Source organism: Eucalyptus grandis, chromosome 7 (genome assembly GCF_016545825.1).
Source record: "Eucalyptus grandis isolate ANBG69807.140 chromosome 7, ASM1654582v1, whole genome shotgun sequence".
NCBI classification, from domain to species: Eukaryota; Viridiplantae; Streptophyta; class Magnoliopsida; order Myrtales; family Myrtaceae; genus Eucalyptus; species Eucalyptus grandis.
Genome location: NC_052618.1, coordinates 15,275,365 through 15,295,166, shown reverse-complemented (window position 1 = coordinate 15,295,166; position 19,802 = coordinate 15,275,365).

Genomic DNA, 19,802 nt, shown 5'->3' with positions numbered 1-19,802 from the left:
CCCTCCACTTGTCGTGATCTTAGGCACTCAGGCACTCTAGCCCCACCATGACATCACTTGATGATGTCACACTCCACTATCTCCAATCTCCCACAACCTTATTCTAGTGGTTGCAATTTCATTTTCTGCCGTGGCATGAAATCTTGTATCAATTTCATTCAATTCTCTTCTAATTGAACCAAATTGAAGTCCATAAAATTAATCCAATATCACCACACTTCAATTCACATCTTCACTTGTCCATAGAACCAACTTAAGTCCCAAAAGCACGACCAAAGGCGGGCCTACTAATTTCTCGAGCCAAATTAGCCATTCTTTGATTAATTTGCTAAAAACTCTGATTGCATGAAAAATCTTCGAAGATGAGTCAATGATCCTAAAATGATTTGTGACACAACAGGGCTTTCAATTTTTGAATTCGCTTTCAATTTCACGGTTAATTTCACGGTTAATTTCACTCTAGCACGATATTAGCGCGTCCTGATCTACCGGGTAGCTTTTAGAATTTTTCATGCATTTGACCTATGGTTGATCAATTCAAGCCACAATGTACATTTTTGACACATTGGCGACTCTCGGTTGTCGTGAGAATCTCAATGTTTCAAATACGGACACATGGTACCAAAACGACAGAAAAGTCGGTCCAGTGCCGATCTACAAAAATTGTGCGATCTGGTGGAATCACCACACTTGATCACATGCCTCTGTCGAGTCGACCTATCTCTGGTCTCTAATCAATTTTAATTGTGCTGTAATGACCCTCGTAGATTAGCTCGGTTGAAAAGTCCCTTCCTGGTTAAATTCTCGAGTCTGATGCATTAGAATCTCTTAACGGCCTCACCTGATAGACTAGTCTCCTCGTGAGTGGCCAACTCGAGAAAAGAACTATATGCGTGCCGACGAAATGCCCGTCTCAATTTATTGAAAATAGAATTGGAAAATCGAGATATCACAACTCTTCCTTTCTTATAAAAATTTCGTTCTCGAAATTTAAACCTTTAAAATCCCTTTTCAAAATGGTGGGGGTATTGTCGTCTCATCAATTCTGCTCCTTCATTTTGCTTCATACTACTATCCAACACTTTCGGTGCCAACGAATCACTTCCATCTTGCCTAAACCACTTCGGATCCAAAATACTAAACACTTGCCCATTTTTATTTTATTTTTGCAAAAAGGAGTTGCAACAATTTTGGTTCTTTTTTTTTTCTTTTCTTTTTCTCTCCACTAAGCGGCTAATTGCCACTTTGGGGATTCGAACCCCGTTTCGGACCAACGAGCTTTTTCCCTGGGTACCACTCGGCTAGAGGTGTTGATGGTGCTCCAAACTGCTTTCTTTTTCCATTTAAAGCCAAATTTCTTATTTGATCCCAAACTCGAAATATTCCACTGTTTAAATAGTTCCGGCTCTCCTTTCTTAACAATTCGAGATGTCCCTATCATAGGCGACATCTAAGGAAGAACATGATTCCCTACCTGAAATTCAAAGGTTTTCGACGCTCAATTGTGTAATTTCCCGGCGGCTCTGAGGGGTCCTTAATCTATCACTGATATTTGCAATTGCGTCCACTGATTGCTGAATTGACTCTGGCCTGCGACCCTTTAATTTTCTCATCTCAACTTAATAACTGAAGCTCTGTACACTCTTATTTGCACTGCCTAAAAAAGAAATCATATGATTGTTCTGCTGAAACTAGAATCCTCTGGTCTAGATCTGATATAACTCAGTCATTATCACTCTAAGCAGATGAACTATTTGATGCACATACACTTCTGCATGCTTAATCAAATCAAGATCCTTCCGCACAGCCATAAGGTGGGCTGATTTCATCAGTCTGTCAACTATTACACAAAATGAAATTATTAACACACTGACTTCTTAGTAGACCTATCACAAAATCCACTGTGACGTGTTCCCACTTCCTCACGGGGATCTCGAGAGATTACAAAGGTCCTCTCGAATTGCAAGACCGTGCTTTCTCTTATTAGCACACCTGACACTTGCGACCTGTCAGTGACATCTGTCTTCATACCGGTCTACCAATCCTATTGATGCAAATTCTGACCCATCTTCGTACTGTCTGGACAATGCTGAAGCTGTTACAACGAGCTTTCGATAAGATCTCTTCTTTAATCTCTGTATCTTCAGGTACACACAATCATCCTCATAAATCTGAAAATCAGTTCTCCTCTTCTCAGTATCCTCTTGCAGAATCTTTTGAATCTCTGAATCTATCCACTGAAGTGTCTTGATTTTGATTTGTACTTCCGGCTCAATTCTGAGGGTGGCCATAAGATTTGAAAAAGTGGCCTACCTCAAATTTGAAAACCGAATCTCGAACTTTCTCAAGTAAGATCCAATCTTTGAGTACCAACTATGCAACTGAGGACTCTCGACTCAGTGCATATGCGACCTCATTCGCCTTTCCAGGGTGATACAAGTCATCACAATCATAATCCTTAAGGAGTTCTATCCAGCGACACAATCTCATATTCAACTCTTCATGAGAGAATAATTACCTGAGACTTTGATTGTCTGTGAAGATCTAGAATCCTTCTCCACATCGGTAATGCTTCCAAATCTTCGAAGCGAAAATGATGGCTGCGAGTTCCAAGTCATGCGTCGATCCATTCAATTCATGAGGTATCAACTGACGGAACGAGTATGCAACGGCTTTACCACATTGCATTAGCACGCAACCCAGTCCTCTAAACGATGCATCACTGTAGATTTCATAACCTCCAAGACTAGACAGTATGGTTAGCACATGTGCGGTAGTCAGCTTCTGCTTAAGCTCTTGAAAACTACACTCGCACTTTTCTGTCCACACGAACTTCTCTTCCTTCCTCAATAGTCAAGTCAACTGCGACGCTGATGTTAAAAACCCTTCCACGAACCTTCTATAATACCCTACTAAACCCAGAAAACTTCTGATCTCTGTCACTGTAGTCGATCTTGGCTAGTTAAATCACTGCTTCAATCTTGGACGAGTCCACTAATTTTCCTTCTCCTGAAATCACGTGACCTAGAAACGCAACACGAGTCGTCCAAAACTCGCACTTGCTAAACTTAGCGCACAACTGATGAATCCTCAGGACTTGAAGTACTCTTTTCAAATGTCTCTCATGCTCCACAGCACTCCTCAAATACAACAGAATATCCTAGATCGGCACGATCACGAACCAATCTAAATATTCCTTGAACACTCGGTTTGCCAAATCCATGATAGCGGCTGGAGTGTTCACTAGATCAAACGGCATTTCCGTACTCTCATAAAGACCATCTCGAGTACTAAACACTTAATTCAATATGTCATTCTTTCTAATCCTCAACTGATGATGCTTTGTTCTCAAGTCGATCCTGAAGGATATCGATGCACAAACGCAACAAACCATCTTTCTTCTTCACGAACAGGATGGATGCTCCCCAAGGTGATGCACTGGGATGTATAAATCCTTTATCCAACAATTCCTACATCTGAACCTTTAGTTCTTTCAGCTCTGACAACGTCATCCGATAAGGAGCCTCAGAGATTGGCTCAGTTTCAGGTACTAACTCAATCACAAACTCTATTTCTCTTTCTGAAAGCAAACCTGGCAATTCTTCAAGAAACACCTCAGAAGAGTTTCTGTGCCATGGTTATGTTCTCCATATTCGGCTCCTCAACTGACGCATCCACTATAGTTGTCTTATAGATTTGGCAACTTACAACTAGAACCAGGTCATCTTCAGTGACAAACAACAGGGATTGAAGATCCTTTCAAACTTTCAGTAATTCAAAATTTGTGTACGCTAATTGAACAAACTGAATTACATCACTACCACGATTCATAACTGCAGAAAACTCCTTGAGCCAAACCCTTTCGTATATGACTTCCAAGTCATACTTAAGCAAACCCTTTAAGTACAACTATAGTCAGAGATTCATCTTTCTATTACTTTATTACAACCACGAAAACTCTACAACCTTCACTCAAAATCCTGCTGCGATACTATGATAAAAACATCTCAAAACATTCTTTCCTTGATCGATGCATGGTCGATCCCTTCATGTTCCTCTAGCCATCCTAGTGGCGTCTTATCTGCAGTAACGGTGCTTACACTCTCCTGGACCTACGCGGATAGTCCTGGTATTGGTGGCCATGCTAGCCACATTCGAAGCACGCTTTAATCATACCGGGACACGGGGTTGGTCCATGATTCCTTCTACAAACTCAGCACACAATTGGTGAGTCCTCTACCTCCTGTCGGGTGATAGTAAGCACTCCTTCTTACACTAGAGGCTTGTTCTAAATATCCCACGGTGTGTCCTATGGCGCACTCCTTTAGATCTATTCCATCGACTTTTTAAGACCATTTATGGCCAAGTAACCCTGTTGGTCACACACAAAACAAGCACATGTCTTACCAGGACACAGGGCTGATCCATGTCGGCTTCCGTCAGCACGACGCACTCCATTCTAATTCATTGCTGACCTAACCATCCCACATTTCCAGTTGGATGGAAATGGGATACTTTTCTCCAATCATAAGCCCCTTCCCAAACAGATTTCCATCTCTACTGAGTATGAACCTCGACTCAGATGCAACGGCTTGCTCCCAAATCACAATTCCACGCTGGACCTCAACAGGCGCGGCAACAACAACGGTTACAGCACTGACGACAGTAGTTATAATGGCTACAACGGCGGCTCAATCCTGAGCTTGCTGGCTCAACGAGTTCCCAAGGAACACTAGTACCTGAACAATCCCATCGAACCTAGGATCGTTCGGTACTGCTACACTAGTACCGACCTACAGCGGTACTCTTACACTCGTGCCGGTCTGAGTTAGTGCTCCACCACGACCACCTCAGGTACCGACCCTGGTCGGCATACAATCCCGAGTAACTGGTCTAAAGATTCTCTCTAGGAGTCCTCTGCTCCTGATCACTCATCTACAGGATCTTTACAGAAACTTGTTTCCTAATTCTAATCCCAGATTAGAATTTGAGTGATCCATATCAAACAATTTACCAAACAACTATTAGTCGCATGCACCGGCATGAAAATAAAAGCCATTCCTACTAATTATCCCATAACTTGTCGCACCCTTATCACTCCATTCACAGACCCGCTCTAATACCACTTAAACAGGGATGTCACGCCCCAATCCTCTGAGCGCACGAACATCCCACTCTGGTCGATACAAATACAACTTCCCAGGACGCGTCACCGACCCATTCATTTTATTATGCATGCAGAAGCGAAACAAATCCCCTAACAACATTTAACTTGGGATAGAAAAGCAGGCAATCAATCACAACCAATCAAGCTTTCTTATAAACACATATGTTTATATACAACACTGGATTGACTACAAAATAGACCGGCTCAACAAAAAGGGAACGATCCTATGACCAACTAGTTAGACACAAACGCCGATTCTTCGGTCTCCACCTCCACAAATGTCCATGGCTTCGAGTCTTCCACGACCGCCATCTAAGGACCTGAAAATGTTGAGCCCACGATGGGGTGAGATAATGTCTCAGAGAGTTCTACCCCCTAAGACTCGATTAGAAAGACAATATGCCCCAGGGCGCTCTAGCCACCCAAATAGGACAGAAGACTTACCTCGCCTTCGATCTTTCCTGCAAGTTAGTACATTTCAAATATCAATTAGTCAATCGACCCAATTGATCGATATAGCCAAACCATCAATTCATTCACTCAATTAATTCACTCAGATCGAAAACATCGATCAATCGACTAAATCGATTACATGTTGATAATGCTAGTATAAACACCTAGAGGGGGTGAATAGGTGTTAGAGAAATTTTACAAGACTTAACAACTTAACTTGATTTATAATAAAACAATAGATAAAAGATTATAGGCTGATATATAAGACTGCGAATTAAGTAAAGAGATTAGGGAAAGAGAATTTAAACACAAGGTTTATAGTGGTTCGGCTTCGACCAAGCCTACGTCCACTCTCCCGCACTAATAGCCCACTGGCTGGATTCCACTATGAATCAAAAGAGATTTTACAGTATCACAGCCTTGATTCCACGGTGTAGAAACTCTGCTACACTTCTTCAAAGTCTCACGCGAATTGATCTATCTTTTGAGTATAGTTTAAGCTCGACAATTTGTAACAGCAAAGAACTAAGAGTTTCATACTTTGGAATTTTTCTTTCACACACTCTTTCGAATAACTTGAGCGTCCTCCTTATATACTCCTCCATGCCATCATAACCGTTGGCACCTTCCAAATGAGTTCTTCCAATCTACCCATTTAACATAATCAATTAGGAAGATCTCGAGTTATTTAAGGAATATGATGATAGCCCACCAATCCTGCTCGCCCATACAATCAGGATCTAGGTTTCCATAAGTAGAACCTTCCAAGTATACTTCGCCATTCAACGGATCTAATTTACTCGAATTAATTTCAATACGAATAATAGATCTCGAGATGCTATTTCCTGCCGTGAGATCTTCTTCAACCGCGCGAATCAAATCCTTAAACATATACCCGCATCTGGGTAAGTCTTCTTTAACAAATAATACTTCCCTTCGTCAGTCTGGAAGCTGTCAATAAGGGCGACTTTAAATCTTGAGTCCGGAGGTCTTCGGACTTTGACAATAGAATCTGCAAGTCTTTAGACTAGACTCGATGGAAACGTTTTGTCAACTTCAAAACAGATAATGAAGTTTTCTCCAACAATCTCTCCTTTTTGATGGTGACAAAACTCTTCCGCAGATTTGGACACTTTGCCCTACAAAACAATACTTAAGCAAACCAAGATTTCCTATAAAAGATAATTAGAGATTAGGATAAGATAGTAGCGATTCCACATCCACAGAAAACGTGTTAGTCCTGTAAAAGCAACTATCTTTATCATAATTAATAATATAACTTAAGTTACTTGCAAGCATTGTCAATCGAAACCAGTTCAAGTCATAACCACACCAAACAAAAGATAAAGTCCAAAATGATAACAAAAGATAAAGTCCAAAACAGTCCAAATCCAAAAAGTCATCAAATCTACATAAAACTTCTCACCATTTTTGTCAACAGCAAAAAGTGGAGAACAAATGAAAAGAGTTGGTTGAAAATGGAGTCGAAATCATGGGTTTTTGGGAATGCGAACAAGCTCGAATTCTCCCATAGAATGCACTGTCTTCTCAAGCCTTTCAAAATTCTGCTTCGGTGACGAAAGTCTTCACCCCGCACACCCAGTGGCTGAACTTGAATCTTCGGGGCGTTCAACCGATCATGCAAAGATCAAGTGACCTTAAATGCATTCTTGAGATCCTGCATCTCATAACCTAGAGCATATTGATGTTTCTTGACATCCAATTGAATTTCCAGCAGTCTTGAAAAGTCTGTTGTTTGAGCTATCGCAGAATTAGGACCAGCTAAGTCAATTCCAAGAATTTTGAGAATGGATGGAACTTCAGCAGATTGATCACCACGACTGTCTTCTAGGTAATGCGAGGCATTTACATCCTCTGGGTCTGCTACAGAGCGGCTTACATCACTAGCAAATAAATGTGAAGAAATACTTTTTGGTTCAACAGCTCCCCCTGTTTTGTTGCCTTCAAGTAGAGTAGGTAAGTTTTCTTCTTGTTTTACTTCAGCTTCAGAGTGATGAATGTCAGCAATTCTTGCCAACTCAGAATCGCTTGATAGGGAGACAACCAAAGTTAGCTCGAAAGAGTCTCCTTGACCCCGATCTTGTTCTTCTTCTTTCCCTTCCTCTTCTTCTTCTTCTTCTTCCTCTTCTCTTGTTTCTTCCTATGTCCTCCTTTGTTCTCCAACTTCCTTCTCTTTCTCTTCCCTCTCTTTTTCTCCTTCTTCTGGCTCTTCTCTTGTCTCATTAAACCTAACAAAACCCTTTAAGTTTCTCAAGGCTGAAAGAGTCATTTCATCCTCATCTTCTTCATCTTGCAAGATGAGGGTTCTTTTCTTCTTTGCTCGAGCAACCATTGGCTCCTTGCCTTTTCGCTTCGCTGCAACAGAGTTTTGTTTTGCTTTGGCGGGAGACTTCTCCTTCACACATTCCAACACCTTGTTCAACTCTTTCAAGCGCATCTTTGTGATCATTTTGAAACCAATCACCATGGGAGAAATGGCTATCAAACATAATGGTGTAGAGATGTGAGTTTTGGATAAGCAGTAGTAGATTCATAACAGAACCGTTCTAATTGCAATAGAGCAAACTTTTCCCGCAGATTGACCTTTATCGAATTAAGGAAATCAAAGTCAACAATCCTAGGGTTCATAACCCCTCTCTTCATAAGATCCAAATAAACCCTTTTGTGACTCTTTGATCTAAACAGATTAGAACCATCGGCAATATTTGCAGCCACTCTCGTTCTAGGCTGAAAATGAGTAAACATCATTTCATCGTCATCCAAAACTTATGGTTGATTTGCAGTGCCATAGAATGGGTCACTTGGGAAATTCGCAAAGGTCCTTTCAGCCGTTCCTTTCTCTATAACTCCTAACCTTTCCAACTCCCGCAAGAACAAGGTTTCATTCTTGTACCCTCTATCTCTTAAGAATTCATCAATTAAGGACATCGGCGTTCCTCCTTGCTTCAGATTAGAGTAAAGTTTAAAAGCAACCTTGGGAGTTAACGTTCTTACGGTTCGGTTTCCTCAATAACTTCATCGTCTGGTTGAGTCGGTGGAGAAGATTGATGTTGCTGAGAACGTTGTTGCTGACTCGGACGCAGTGGTGGAGAAGAATCTTCTCTTTCGGTCAAGTCAAAATGGGTAGGACCCTCGGGCATATGTCATGGTCCCCTACTTACAATTCTTGAAGACTTTCTTGAAGACATTGTCGTTTCAAGGGAGGAATTCGCCAACTTGCTCGAAAAAAAAAGGTGAAAACTTTTGGACAGATCGAGAGTGCAAGTGAAAGCAAATAGGAATCTTGTATTCTAGGGTTTCAATGTAAAAGCGAAGAAGACGAGACTCGGCGGTATATAAAGCAAGTGAAGCGAGGTAAACGAAACGTCATAAAAGGAAAATAAAAATACCTTTTTAAAAACGAATAACTTCCTTTTTGAAAATAACTGTCTTTTCAAAATTGATAACTGCCTTTTGAAAAAGAGAAACTTGGAAAGATAATTTCAATCAATTAGCAATTAATAAGTAACCGTACCTTTTCAATTTTAAAATATTGAAAAAGGAGCAACTTACGCTTGTAACTCTTGGTCTTCTGAGTCTAAATACCTTCAGACTTTACCTTTGAGTCTTGAGCACGTCCAAACTTTACTGGATAAGAGATGTGATGTTCAGTCTGGTGCGAGTAGACTCAAATAGGCTTTGTAAATATGTCCGCTAGTTGATTCTTTGAATCAATGAATTGAATCATGACTTCTCCACTTTGAACATGATCTCTAATAAAGTGATGTCGAATCTCTATATGCTTTGCTCTTGAATGAAGAATTGGATTCTTTGTGAGGTTAATTGCACTAGTGTTGTCACATTTGATCTCGGTGCAAGAGTCTTTAATTTCAAAATCTCTCAGTTGTTGTTTTATCCATAAGATTTGAGAGCAGCAACTTCCAAGAGCCACATATTCTGCTTTTGCTATTGAAAGAGCTACAATGCTTTGCTTCCTTGAGAACCAAGATACTAACCTGTTTTCCAGCACTTGGCATGTACTAGATGTACTCTTTCTATCAACTCGGCAACCTGCTAAGTCTGCGTCTGAGTATCCAAGGAGGGTAAAGTCTCCTTCTTTGGGATACCACAGACCCAAATTTGAAGTAGTTGCTATGTATTTGATGATACGTTTTACAGCACTTAGATGAGACTCTTTTGGATCAGATTGAAATCTAGCACAAATGCAAACACCAAACAAAATGTCAGGTCTAGAAGCAGTAAGATAAAGAAGTGAACCAATAATACTCTTGTAAAGTTTCTGGTCAACTTTCTTTCCTCCTTCATCTTTATCTAGCTTCGACGAACTAAACATTGGTATCTCGTCTCTTTTGCAATTCTCCAATCCGAATTTTCTAACAAGTTCTTTCGCATATTTTTCTTGGAGAATGAAAATTCATTCCTTCAATTGTTTTACTTGTAATCCGAGAAAGAAGGATAGTTCACCCATCATGCTCATCTCAAATTCATCTTGCATAGACTTAGAAAACTTCTTATACAGGTTTTCGGTAGGCGATCCAAATATAATATCATCAACATAAATTTGAATAAGTAGAAAGTTCTTATCTTGCCTTTAATAAACAATGTAGTTTCCATTTTTCCTTTGACAAAATCATTTTGCATTAAAAACTTACTTAACTCCGTCGTACCAAGCTCGAGGTGCTTGTTTTAAACCATAGAGAGCCTTCTTCAGTCTGAATACTGAGTTTGGTCTCTTTGGATCTTCAAATTCAGGAGGTTGTTTCACATAGACTTCTTCTTGGATAAATCCATTTAGGAATGCACTCTTGACGTCCACTTGGAATAACCTGAAATTTTTATAACATGCAAAAGTAAGTAATAGTCTAATTGCTTCTAACTTGGCTACTGGAGTGTAAGTTTCATCATAACCTATCCCTTCTTCTTGCGTATATCCTTTGGCCACGAGTCTTGCTTTGTTCCTGATCACTTTTCCTTTTTCGTCCAACTTGTTCCTGAAGACCCATTTAGCTTCAATAATGGATTTACCTTTTGGTTTAGGAGTTAATTCCCATATATCATTAATGTTGAACTATCTGAGTTCTTCTTGCATTGCTTTAATCCAGCTTTCGTCAGCTAAAGTTTCTTTTATGCTTTTGGGTTCTATTTCAGAAATAAGTGCCATGGCGCTAGACTCTTCTTGCCTTTTGGATCTGGTGTGAATCCCTTCATCAATATCACCAATGATGAGTTCTTTGGGATGACTAGATTTGTGCTTCCAGTTGCTTGATGGTCTGGTAGGAAGCTATTCTTCTACTTCAGTTGGTTCTTCAACTTCCTTTTGCTGATTTTCAGAGGTCTAAGCTGCTTCAAGGGAGGTAGACTTTGTTGAGTTTGAAGCAGGTTCAGGTTCTTCAGAATGAGTCTGAATCAGTTGATTCTACAACGAGTCTTGGAATTTGACATTTGAAGATTCTTCCACAGACTGAGTCTTTTTGTTAAATACTTTGTAGGCTTTGTTGGTGGTTGAATATCCAAGAAAGATTCCTTTGTCTGATTTCTCTTCAAACTTACTAGATCGATCATTTGCATTTTTCAAAACAAAACATTTGCAACCAAATACATGAAAGTATGAAACAATTGGCTTCTTTCCTTTGAATAACTCATAAGGAGTTTTCTCCAGAATAGGCCTTAAAAAGACTCTGTTAATAATATAACATGCTGTAGAAACTACTTCAACCCAAAAATGAGAGAAAATACTACTTTCTATTAGAAGAGTTCTTGCCATTTCCTACAAAGGTCTATTCTTTCTTTCCACAACTCCATTCTGTTCTGGAGTGTATGGAGAAGAAAAAACATGCTGAAAACCAGATTCATCACAAAATTTTGCAAAGTCTTGAGTTTCAAACTCACCTCCATGGTCTGTCCGTATGCTTGAAATAGCATATCCTTTTTTCGTTCTAAACTTTCTTAGCAAATTTTGAAAAGTAAGAGAAGGCTTCAGACTTACTTGCCAGAAAGTATATCCAAGTGAATTGTGAATAATCATCAACGATTACTAGATAGTATCTCTTTCCCCCTATGCTTTTTGTTCCGGTTTGGCCCAAAGAGATCCATATGCCAAAGCTGCAAAAGACGATTAGTGGAAACCTGATTTAATGGTTTAAAAAAAACTTCTAACCTGTTTTCCCAATACACATGGCGTGCATAAGTTAGACTTTGAAACTTCAGGTTGGGCAGTCCTTGAATGAGATTCTTAGAAGAGATCTTGGCAATCTGCCTCATATTGACGTGGCCAAGCTTTCGATGCCAAAGATTTGCTTCATCTTGAATTGAAGTTAGACATTGAGACTTCTCTGGTTTTATATCCAGAAGACATATGTTCCCATGTCTTCGTCTAGTAAAAGATTGTGAAAGATCTTTACTAGTTCCCGAACATATTCCTTCTTGAAAATTGATCTTGAATCCAGTGTCGCACAATTGGTTGATACTTAGCAAGTTGTAATTGAGTCCTTCCACTAAGGAAACATTGTTGATTGTGAGACTTCCAATTTTTACTGTTCCACATCTAACAATTTTTCATTTGCTGTTTCCACCAAAAGAAACTTTTCCACCATTAACTTGCATAAGCTTTATAAAACAACTTGAATCTCCAGTCATATGCCTTGAACAACCACTATCCAAATATCATTTAACCTTTCCAATTTCAGAAGTCATTCCCAAGCCGATTTGTTAAAGTAGGGTCTTTGTACCGAAAAGAATCTTTTCCAATTTCTCAGATTCTATTGAAAACGTTTTTGAAATATTTGAAATGTTATTTTTCAAAAATGTATTTTCTTTTGAGAGAGAGTTTGCATTTTCTTTTAAAGTAACAAAACTTTTATCTAAATTTTCAAACTTTTCTTTCCATAAAATTTCCTGTTACTTCAGTGTAGAATTCTTCCTTTTTAACTCAGAAATCCTCTTGAGAGAGGTTTTGAGACTAAGACACAGTTCATCAATGTATTTCGAGACTTTAGTAGGGATTTTTAAGTCACTTACCTCGATTTCACTATCTGAGTTTGAGTATGTATCTATTTTGGAGTCTGAGTCTGATTCTGATTTTGCCATTAGACAAATATTGGCATAATCTTTGTCACTTTCTTCACATTCAGTATCATTCCATGTCTCTGCTTTGAGAGCCTTCTTGTATTTCTTAGTTTTTCCTTTCTTTTTCTTCAACAAGGGACAATTGGGTTTGATGTGTCCATTTTTTCTTGAATTCAAAATAGATCACATTTTTATTGAATTCATCATCCTCAGTTGATTTGTTTTGAGACTTTTGAGCGCTTTGCTTCTTCCAATTGAATCTTCTACCCTTTTTGTTTAGTTTCCTGAATCTTTTTATCATAAGGGCTAGCTCTTCATCATCCATGTCATCTTCAGAGTCTGTAACATCAGAATCATCGTTAGATCTCAAAGCAATTGATTTCTTACCTTTGCGATCTTCTTCTTCATTGATTTGCTCCACTTCATAGGATTGAAGTGTGCCAACCAATTCATCTACGGAAAGTGGCATGATCCTTTGTGTTTCCCTTATTGAAGTCTTTACGTGATTCCAGTCTTTAGAAAGTCCACGCAACAACTTGTTAACTTTCATGAGTCCTGAGATTGGTTGACCCTGATACTCTAGACCATTTACAATTTATGTAAAATGACTGAACATGTCAGTAATAGATTCTCCTGACTTCATCTTAAAGGCTTCATACTGTCCAAGTAAAATATTGATCCTTGTTTCTTTCACTCGATCAGTTCCTTCATAGGTAATGTGTAGCCTGTCCAGACTTCTTTGGCTATTTCACAAGAAGATATTCTATTATACTCAGTAGGAGATAATGCACAATATAAAGAGTAAATTGCTTTTGCATCAAGAGCTTGTCTCTTGGTTATTTCTTCTTGAGTCATCTCGCTAGCGTCCGCAACTTCTTTTCCCTTCTCTGAGACTGATGTAGCTTTAGGAATAATTCCTTTTTCTACTACATCCCATTCTAGAGGATCTTTCGATCTTAGGAATGCCTTAATCTTGTTTTTCCATATTTTGTATTCCTTTCCATCGAAATAGCGCGGTCTGGTATTGCTTTGGCCTTCAACCAAACCTGGAGCCAACATACTAGCCATGGATCTTTAACTTAGAAGTAAAAACACTTCAATCAGTTGAGTACACAGGCTCTGATACCAATTGATAATGCTAGTATAAACACCTAGAGGGGGTGAATAGGTGTTAGAGAAGTTTTTACAAGACTTAACAACTTAACTCGGTTTATAATAAAACAGTAGATAAAAGATTATAGACTGATATATAAGACTGCGAATTAAGTAAAGAGATTAGGGAAAGAGAATTTAAACACAAGGTTTATAGTGGTTCGACTTAGACCAAGCCTACGTCCACTCTCCCGCACTGACAGCCCACTGGCTAGATTCCACTATGAATCAAAAGATATTTTACAGTATCACGTCCTTGATTCCACAGTATAGAAACTCTGCTACATTTCTTCAAGGTCTCACAAGAATTGATCTCTCTTTTGAGTACAATTTAAGCTCGACAATTTGTAACAGTAAAGAACTAAGAGTTTCAGACTTTGGAATTTTTCTTTCACACACTCTTTCGAATAACTTGAGCGTCCTCTTTATATACTCCTCCATGCCATCATAACCGTTGGCACCTTCCAAAGGAGTTCTTCCAATCTACCCGTTGGATAGAATCAATTAGGAAGATCTCGAGTTATTTAAGGAATGTGATAATAGCTCACCAATCCTGCTCGCCCATACAATCAAGATCTAGGTTTCCATAAGTAGAACCTTCCAAGTATACTTCGCCATTCAACGGATCTAATTTATTCGAATTAATTTCAATACGAATAATAGATCTCGAGATGCTATCTCCAGCCGTGAGATTTTCTTCAACCGTACGAATCAAATCCTTAAAGATATACCCGCATCTGGATAAGTCTTCTTTAACAAATAATACTTTCCTTCGTCGGTCTGGAAGTTGTCAATAAGGGCAGACTTTAAATCTTGAGTCTAGAGGTCTTCAGACTTTGACGATAGAATCTGCAAGTCTTTAGACTAGACTGATGGAAATATTTTGTCAACTTCAAAATAGATAAGGAAGTTTTCTCCAACATACATGTCATCAAGACCACTCTCCGGTCATCCTAAGTATTCCAACTAAAATCTTACTCCCGGCTCAACGAGCAGAATCTAATCAATCCTCCACTATAAACCACGGTCCAAAGGACATGACCCATCTTTAGGTGAAAATCACGGCCCAACGGGTGCAACCTTTAATAGGTGGCAGATCACGGCCATAAAAGGCACGACCTCAATGAGGTGGTAAATCACGACCCCAATGGGCACGACCAATTCCAAATTCGATGGTATATCACGGCCCAACAAGGCACAGCCATACTTCGACGGTTTTCTAGATCACTCACAACCTTTCACGATCAAGAACCAATCGAATATCGGCATTAAACATCCTTGGAATAAATCCCCACATAAACATCCATTCACTCAATCATATCAATCAATCGATTCAAACTGATCCTACAAACCAGTTACAGTGCCAAAAGCCGACACTGGGTATTTTCAAGTTAAATACCAAAACTTCTTCAATTCCACACAATTCCACACTTTGGAATAATTAACCATAATCATCATTTTCATTCAATTTCTCAATTAAACATACAATTAGTACAAACTAACCACACCGCTGTGATCGGGCGAAATTTTAACGACCTACCATCCCAAAGAAAATTTTCGAAATTATTAAATAATTAAATTTAATTCCGAAAATTAATTAATTAAATAATATATTATAATAATATAATTTAATATAATAATATTTATAAAATTCGAAAAAATTAATTAAAAATAATTAATTAGGGCTTAAACTAGATTACACTAATTTAAACATACAATTAGCCCTAATTAATCAACCACTAAACTAATCATACATTAATCTAATCAACATTTAAATAATCTAAGCTAACCACCTAAACCTACTTAGACTAATCTAAACACCCCTTAAGCATAATTAACTCGTTAAGCAATGATTAGAGGTTAAACTCACTCGATTAACGAATCAAACAGACCAAAACGACGGGGTCGACGAGAGGAACAACTTTCCTCAAGGTGAGCCACGCTTCCGGGGTCGGGAAGTTGGCCAAAACGGGCCAAACCTCCTCTGCGATACCCATTTTTCTAGCTGTTGATTGGAGCCAAGAAGGGGCAGATCCGGCACCGGTTGGGGTTGGGAATGGGGGGAGGAGCTGCAGTGGTGCCGTGCGTCCAACGGCGGGGTCTCACGGTGGTCGAAGGTGGGCTAGATGGCTCCGGCTGAGCTTCCCCAGATCTGGAATGGCTGTTGGAACAGAGGAGCCGGCAAGATGGAGACAGGGACGGGCGGAGCAGTGGTGAGGTGACGACATGCAGTGGTGGCGACTCTGGCTACGGTGTGCGGCGATGAGGCCTCAACGGTAAGCTGGCTTCGCCGGTCTTCAGCTTGCAGGGGCGTCGAACAGCAAGGGGATGGAGGAGAGAGGCGGAGGCAGAGCAGCTCGTGAGTCGGCTGGCGAGGCGCGCAGGCGAACGGCGACTGCGACGGTTCCGACAACGGCGACGGGGACGAACGGCATGCGGCGAGTGAGGTAGGAGCGATGTCGAGCAACTGGAACCGGCTAGATCCGTCCCTCTCTCTCCAATTTTGAATTCCAAGGAGCCAAGCTTGAAGATGATGGAGATTGGTTAGAAGTGACACCCCACCTTTTGAAGAACAAATCCTCACCCTCCATTTTTCATGATCTTAGGCATTCTAGCCCCACCATGACATCACTTGATGATGTCACACTCCACTATCTCCAATCTCCCACAACCTTATTCCAGTGGTTGCAATTTCATTTTCCATCGTGGCATGAAATCTTGTATCAATTTCATTCAATTCTCTTCTAATTGAACCAAATTGAAGTCCATAAAATTAATCCAATGTCACCATACTTCAATTCACATCTTCACTTGTCCATAGAACCAACTTAAGTCCCAAAAGCATGACCAAAGGCGGGCCTACTAATTTCTCGAGTCAAATTAGCCATTCTTTGATTAATTTGCTGAAAAACTCTGATTGCATGAAAAATCTTCCGAAGATGAGTCAATGATTCAAAAATGATTTGTGACACACCAGGGCTTCCAATTTCTGAATTCGCTTTCAATTTCACGGTTAATTTCACTCTAGCACGATATTAGCGTGTCCTGATCTACCGGGTAGCTTTTAGAAATTTTCATACATTTGACCTGTGGTTGATCAATTCAAGCCACAATGTACATCTTTGACACATCGGTGACTCTCGATCGTGAGAATCTCAAGGTTTCAAATACAGACACAGGGTACCAAAACGATAGAAAAGTCGGTCTAGTGCCGATCGACAAGAATCGTGTGATCTGGTGGAATCACCCACACTTGATCACATGCCTCTGTCGAGTCGACCTATCTCCTGTCTCTAATCAATTTTTAAATATGCTGTAATGGCCATCGCAGATTAGCTCGGTTGAAAGGTCGCTTCCTAGTCAAATTCTCGAGTCTGATGCATTAGAATCTCTTAACGGCTTCACCTGATAAACTAATCTCCTCGTGAGTGGCCAACTCAGAGAAAAGAACTATATGCGTGCCGACGAAATGCCATCTCAATTTATTGAAAATAGAATTGGAAAATCGAGATGTCACACATGAGGACCCCACTTTTGCATGCATGATTCAATCACCGATTGGGGTAATAATGCATGGCTGCCTTCTTAGAAATTAACAACTCGAATAATGATGTCTTAGAAAATGAAAGTAGAGACTAAGAGTACTGAATTCTATAATAAAATCATTCACCATGTAATGCTTATCGTTAATAGAAACTCATATTTTTAAGTACCTACTATTTGTAAAAGATGTCCTTTAATTAAACACTAGTTAAAAGATTGGATGTGAAAAAGAAAATGGCTTATAAAACTACAAATGGCACCACCAAACTCTTGTGATTGCAGTTCGGACTCGGCAGAGAACAAAGGTAAATGTAATGTCGTCCTTGTCTTTTGGACAAGATGTGATGGATCTTCTGTTTCACTGTGCATGATCTGTTTGAATACCTAAGATTTGCGATTCTATTATTTCCCTCAATATATCCCTTCAAGAATGCAAAGAGAATTGTCTTCCCATAATGCATATTTGCACAAACAATGTATGAATATGAAAGACCATAATATATGCACATAAAATGAGAAAACATAATAATGTGTATATTCATGACACTTGATAGTATTTGCTAGATTCAAGAGTTATAATCTACGGCCTTAACAATGCGATAGGTGCATCTTCCGAAAATCATCTATCTTAACCTGTCAAAGTCTATGCTTTTAGGCTATACATTATGTACATAAGATTGAAAGTGCGAGTATGAACACCTAGAGGGGGGTGAATAGGTGTGAAAACAGATTCTGCAAAATGCAGTGAAAACCTTTACTTTTAACCTGAGTCTGAATAACAACAGACTTTTAAAACTGAGTCTGAAGAACAATAGACTTTGAGCGAGTTTAGATTTTAGCAATTAAATAGAATTTCGAACAAAATAAAGGAGTTCAGGGAAGAGAATAAGAACACATAATTTATAGTGGTTCGGCTTAGATCAAGCCTACGTTCACTCTCTCACGCTAACAGCCTTCTAGCTGGATTCCGCTATGCAATCAACAAGAGATTACAACTTTGAGTGCAAACACTTAGTAGTAGATCACACTATCTCACTAAGTCACTATTTTGGTATTTCTCTCACGATCACAAACGTTTAAGCTCACAAGAGACAAGTGTATGATCGAAGATCGCTCAGACTTTGGATTTATAAATTCTACGCTCTGTCTCTTACTTGCTCATTGGTCCTTGATCTCCTTAAATACTCATTCACTTCCGAACTAGCCGTTGGACAGTATCTTGAGGATCGTCTTCCAATCTACCCATTGGATAAATCTGTATCTAGAAGATTTGGTAGCCGTTGAGTGACAAAAGTAGAATCTCAAATTGATTCTAATCGCCCATACAAATAGAATCTTGGTTTCTATAAGTAGAGCTTCTCCGTATAGAAAGTTCTTGTCTTCAAGATTTAATTGTTAATCAATTAGATTGAGTCAATCATATCAATCTTGATGTAGAATCCAAACCAGATCACTAGCTGTTATATGTTTGGGCTTGTGTTACGTTCTGTCAAGTTGTTTCATCCTGAATCTACTACGTTCTGGACGTAAAGTCTGAGGGTGATAGACTTTACAATCTGAACGTAAGTCTGAACATAATTTGCTCCTGAACAGATTTAGCTTTAAAGTCTAGATATAGTCTGAATAAGTTTAGATTCAGCATAGAGTTTGTCTTCTGGTTCTTCATTCACGTTTAGTCTGGAATTTGTCAAAGTGGGCAGACTTCTGATGTAGAATAGACTTTGATATTAAAGTCATGCAGTCTTTGAACTTTGACACAGAAGTCTGAAAATCTTCATAATAGACTTTGGATATGTGTTACGTTCAGTCTTCTGGCAGTCTTCAGACTTTGACAATATCTTTTACACGTTCTATCATCTACATAGTCTATTACTTAACTATTAAACACGTTAGTAGCCTTTGATTTATTTTGTTATCTTCAAAACATTATAAGGGATTTCCCTAATAAATATAATATCAAGTCTTATCCGTAGGTATAAGGGATACAACAAATGAAGTTAAAACTCAAGCTAACAACAAACTAAAATTAGAGGCAAGCTTTCAAATTTGAAAACATTCCACTAATGTATTATGCTTGGGATCTTCCCATGAATATCTTCACATCAAATGACTGCATCACCACTTTGAAAAATGGACGCTCAAATTCAAATTTGTTGGCTAATTGAATCATACTAAGAAAAATGCATTTGGAAATGATTGACCGGACAAGGTGATAGGTTGACCAACTTATTCACATCACTTTTATAAATCGACTTTTTTTTTTTTTTTTCAGAATAGAATCAAGAAAAATCATTTCTGAATAAAAATTATTCTCGAGAATAAAATACTTATCAAACGTACCCTAAGTATACGTAAATGTACAACAACTGACCAGATGCCCTCATTTGTCTGTCCTCTATCC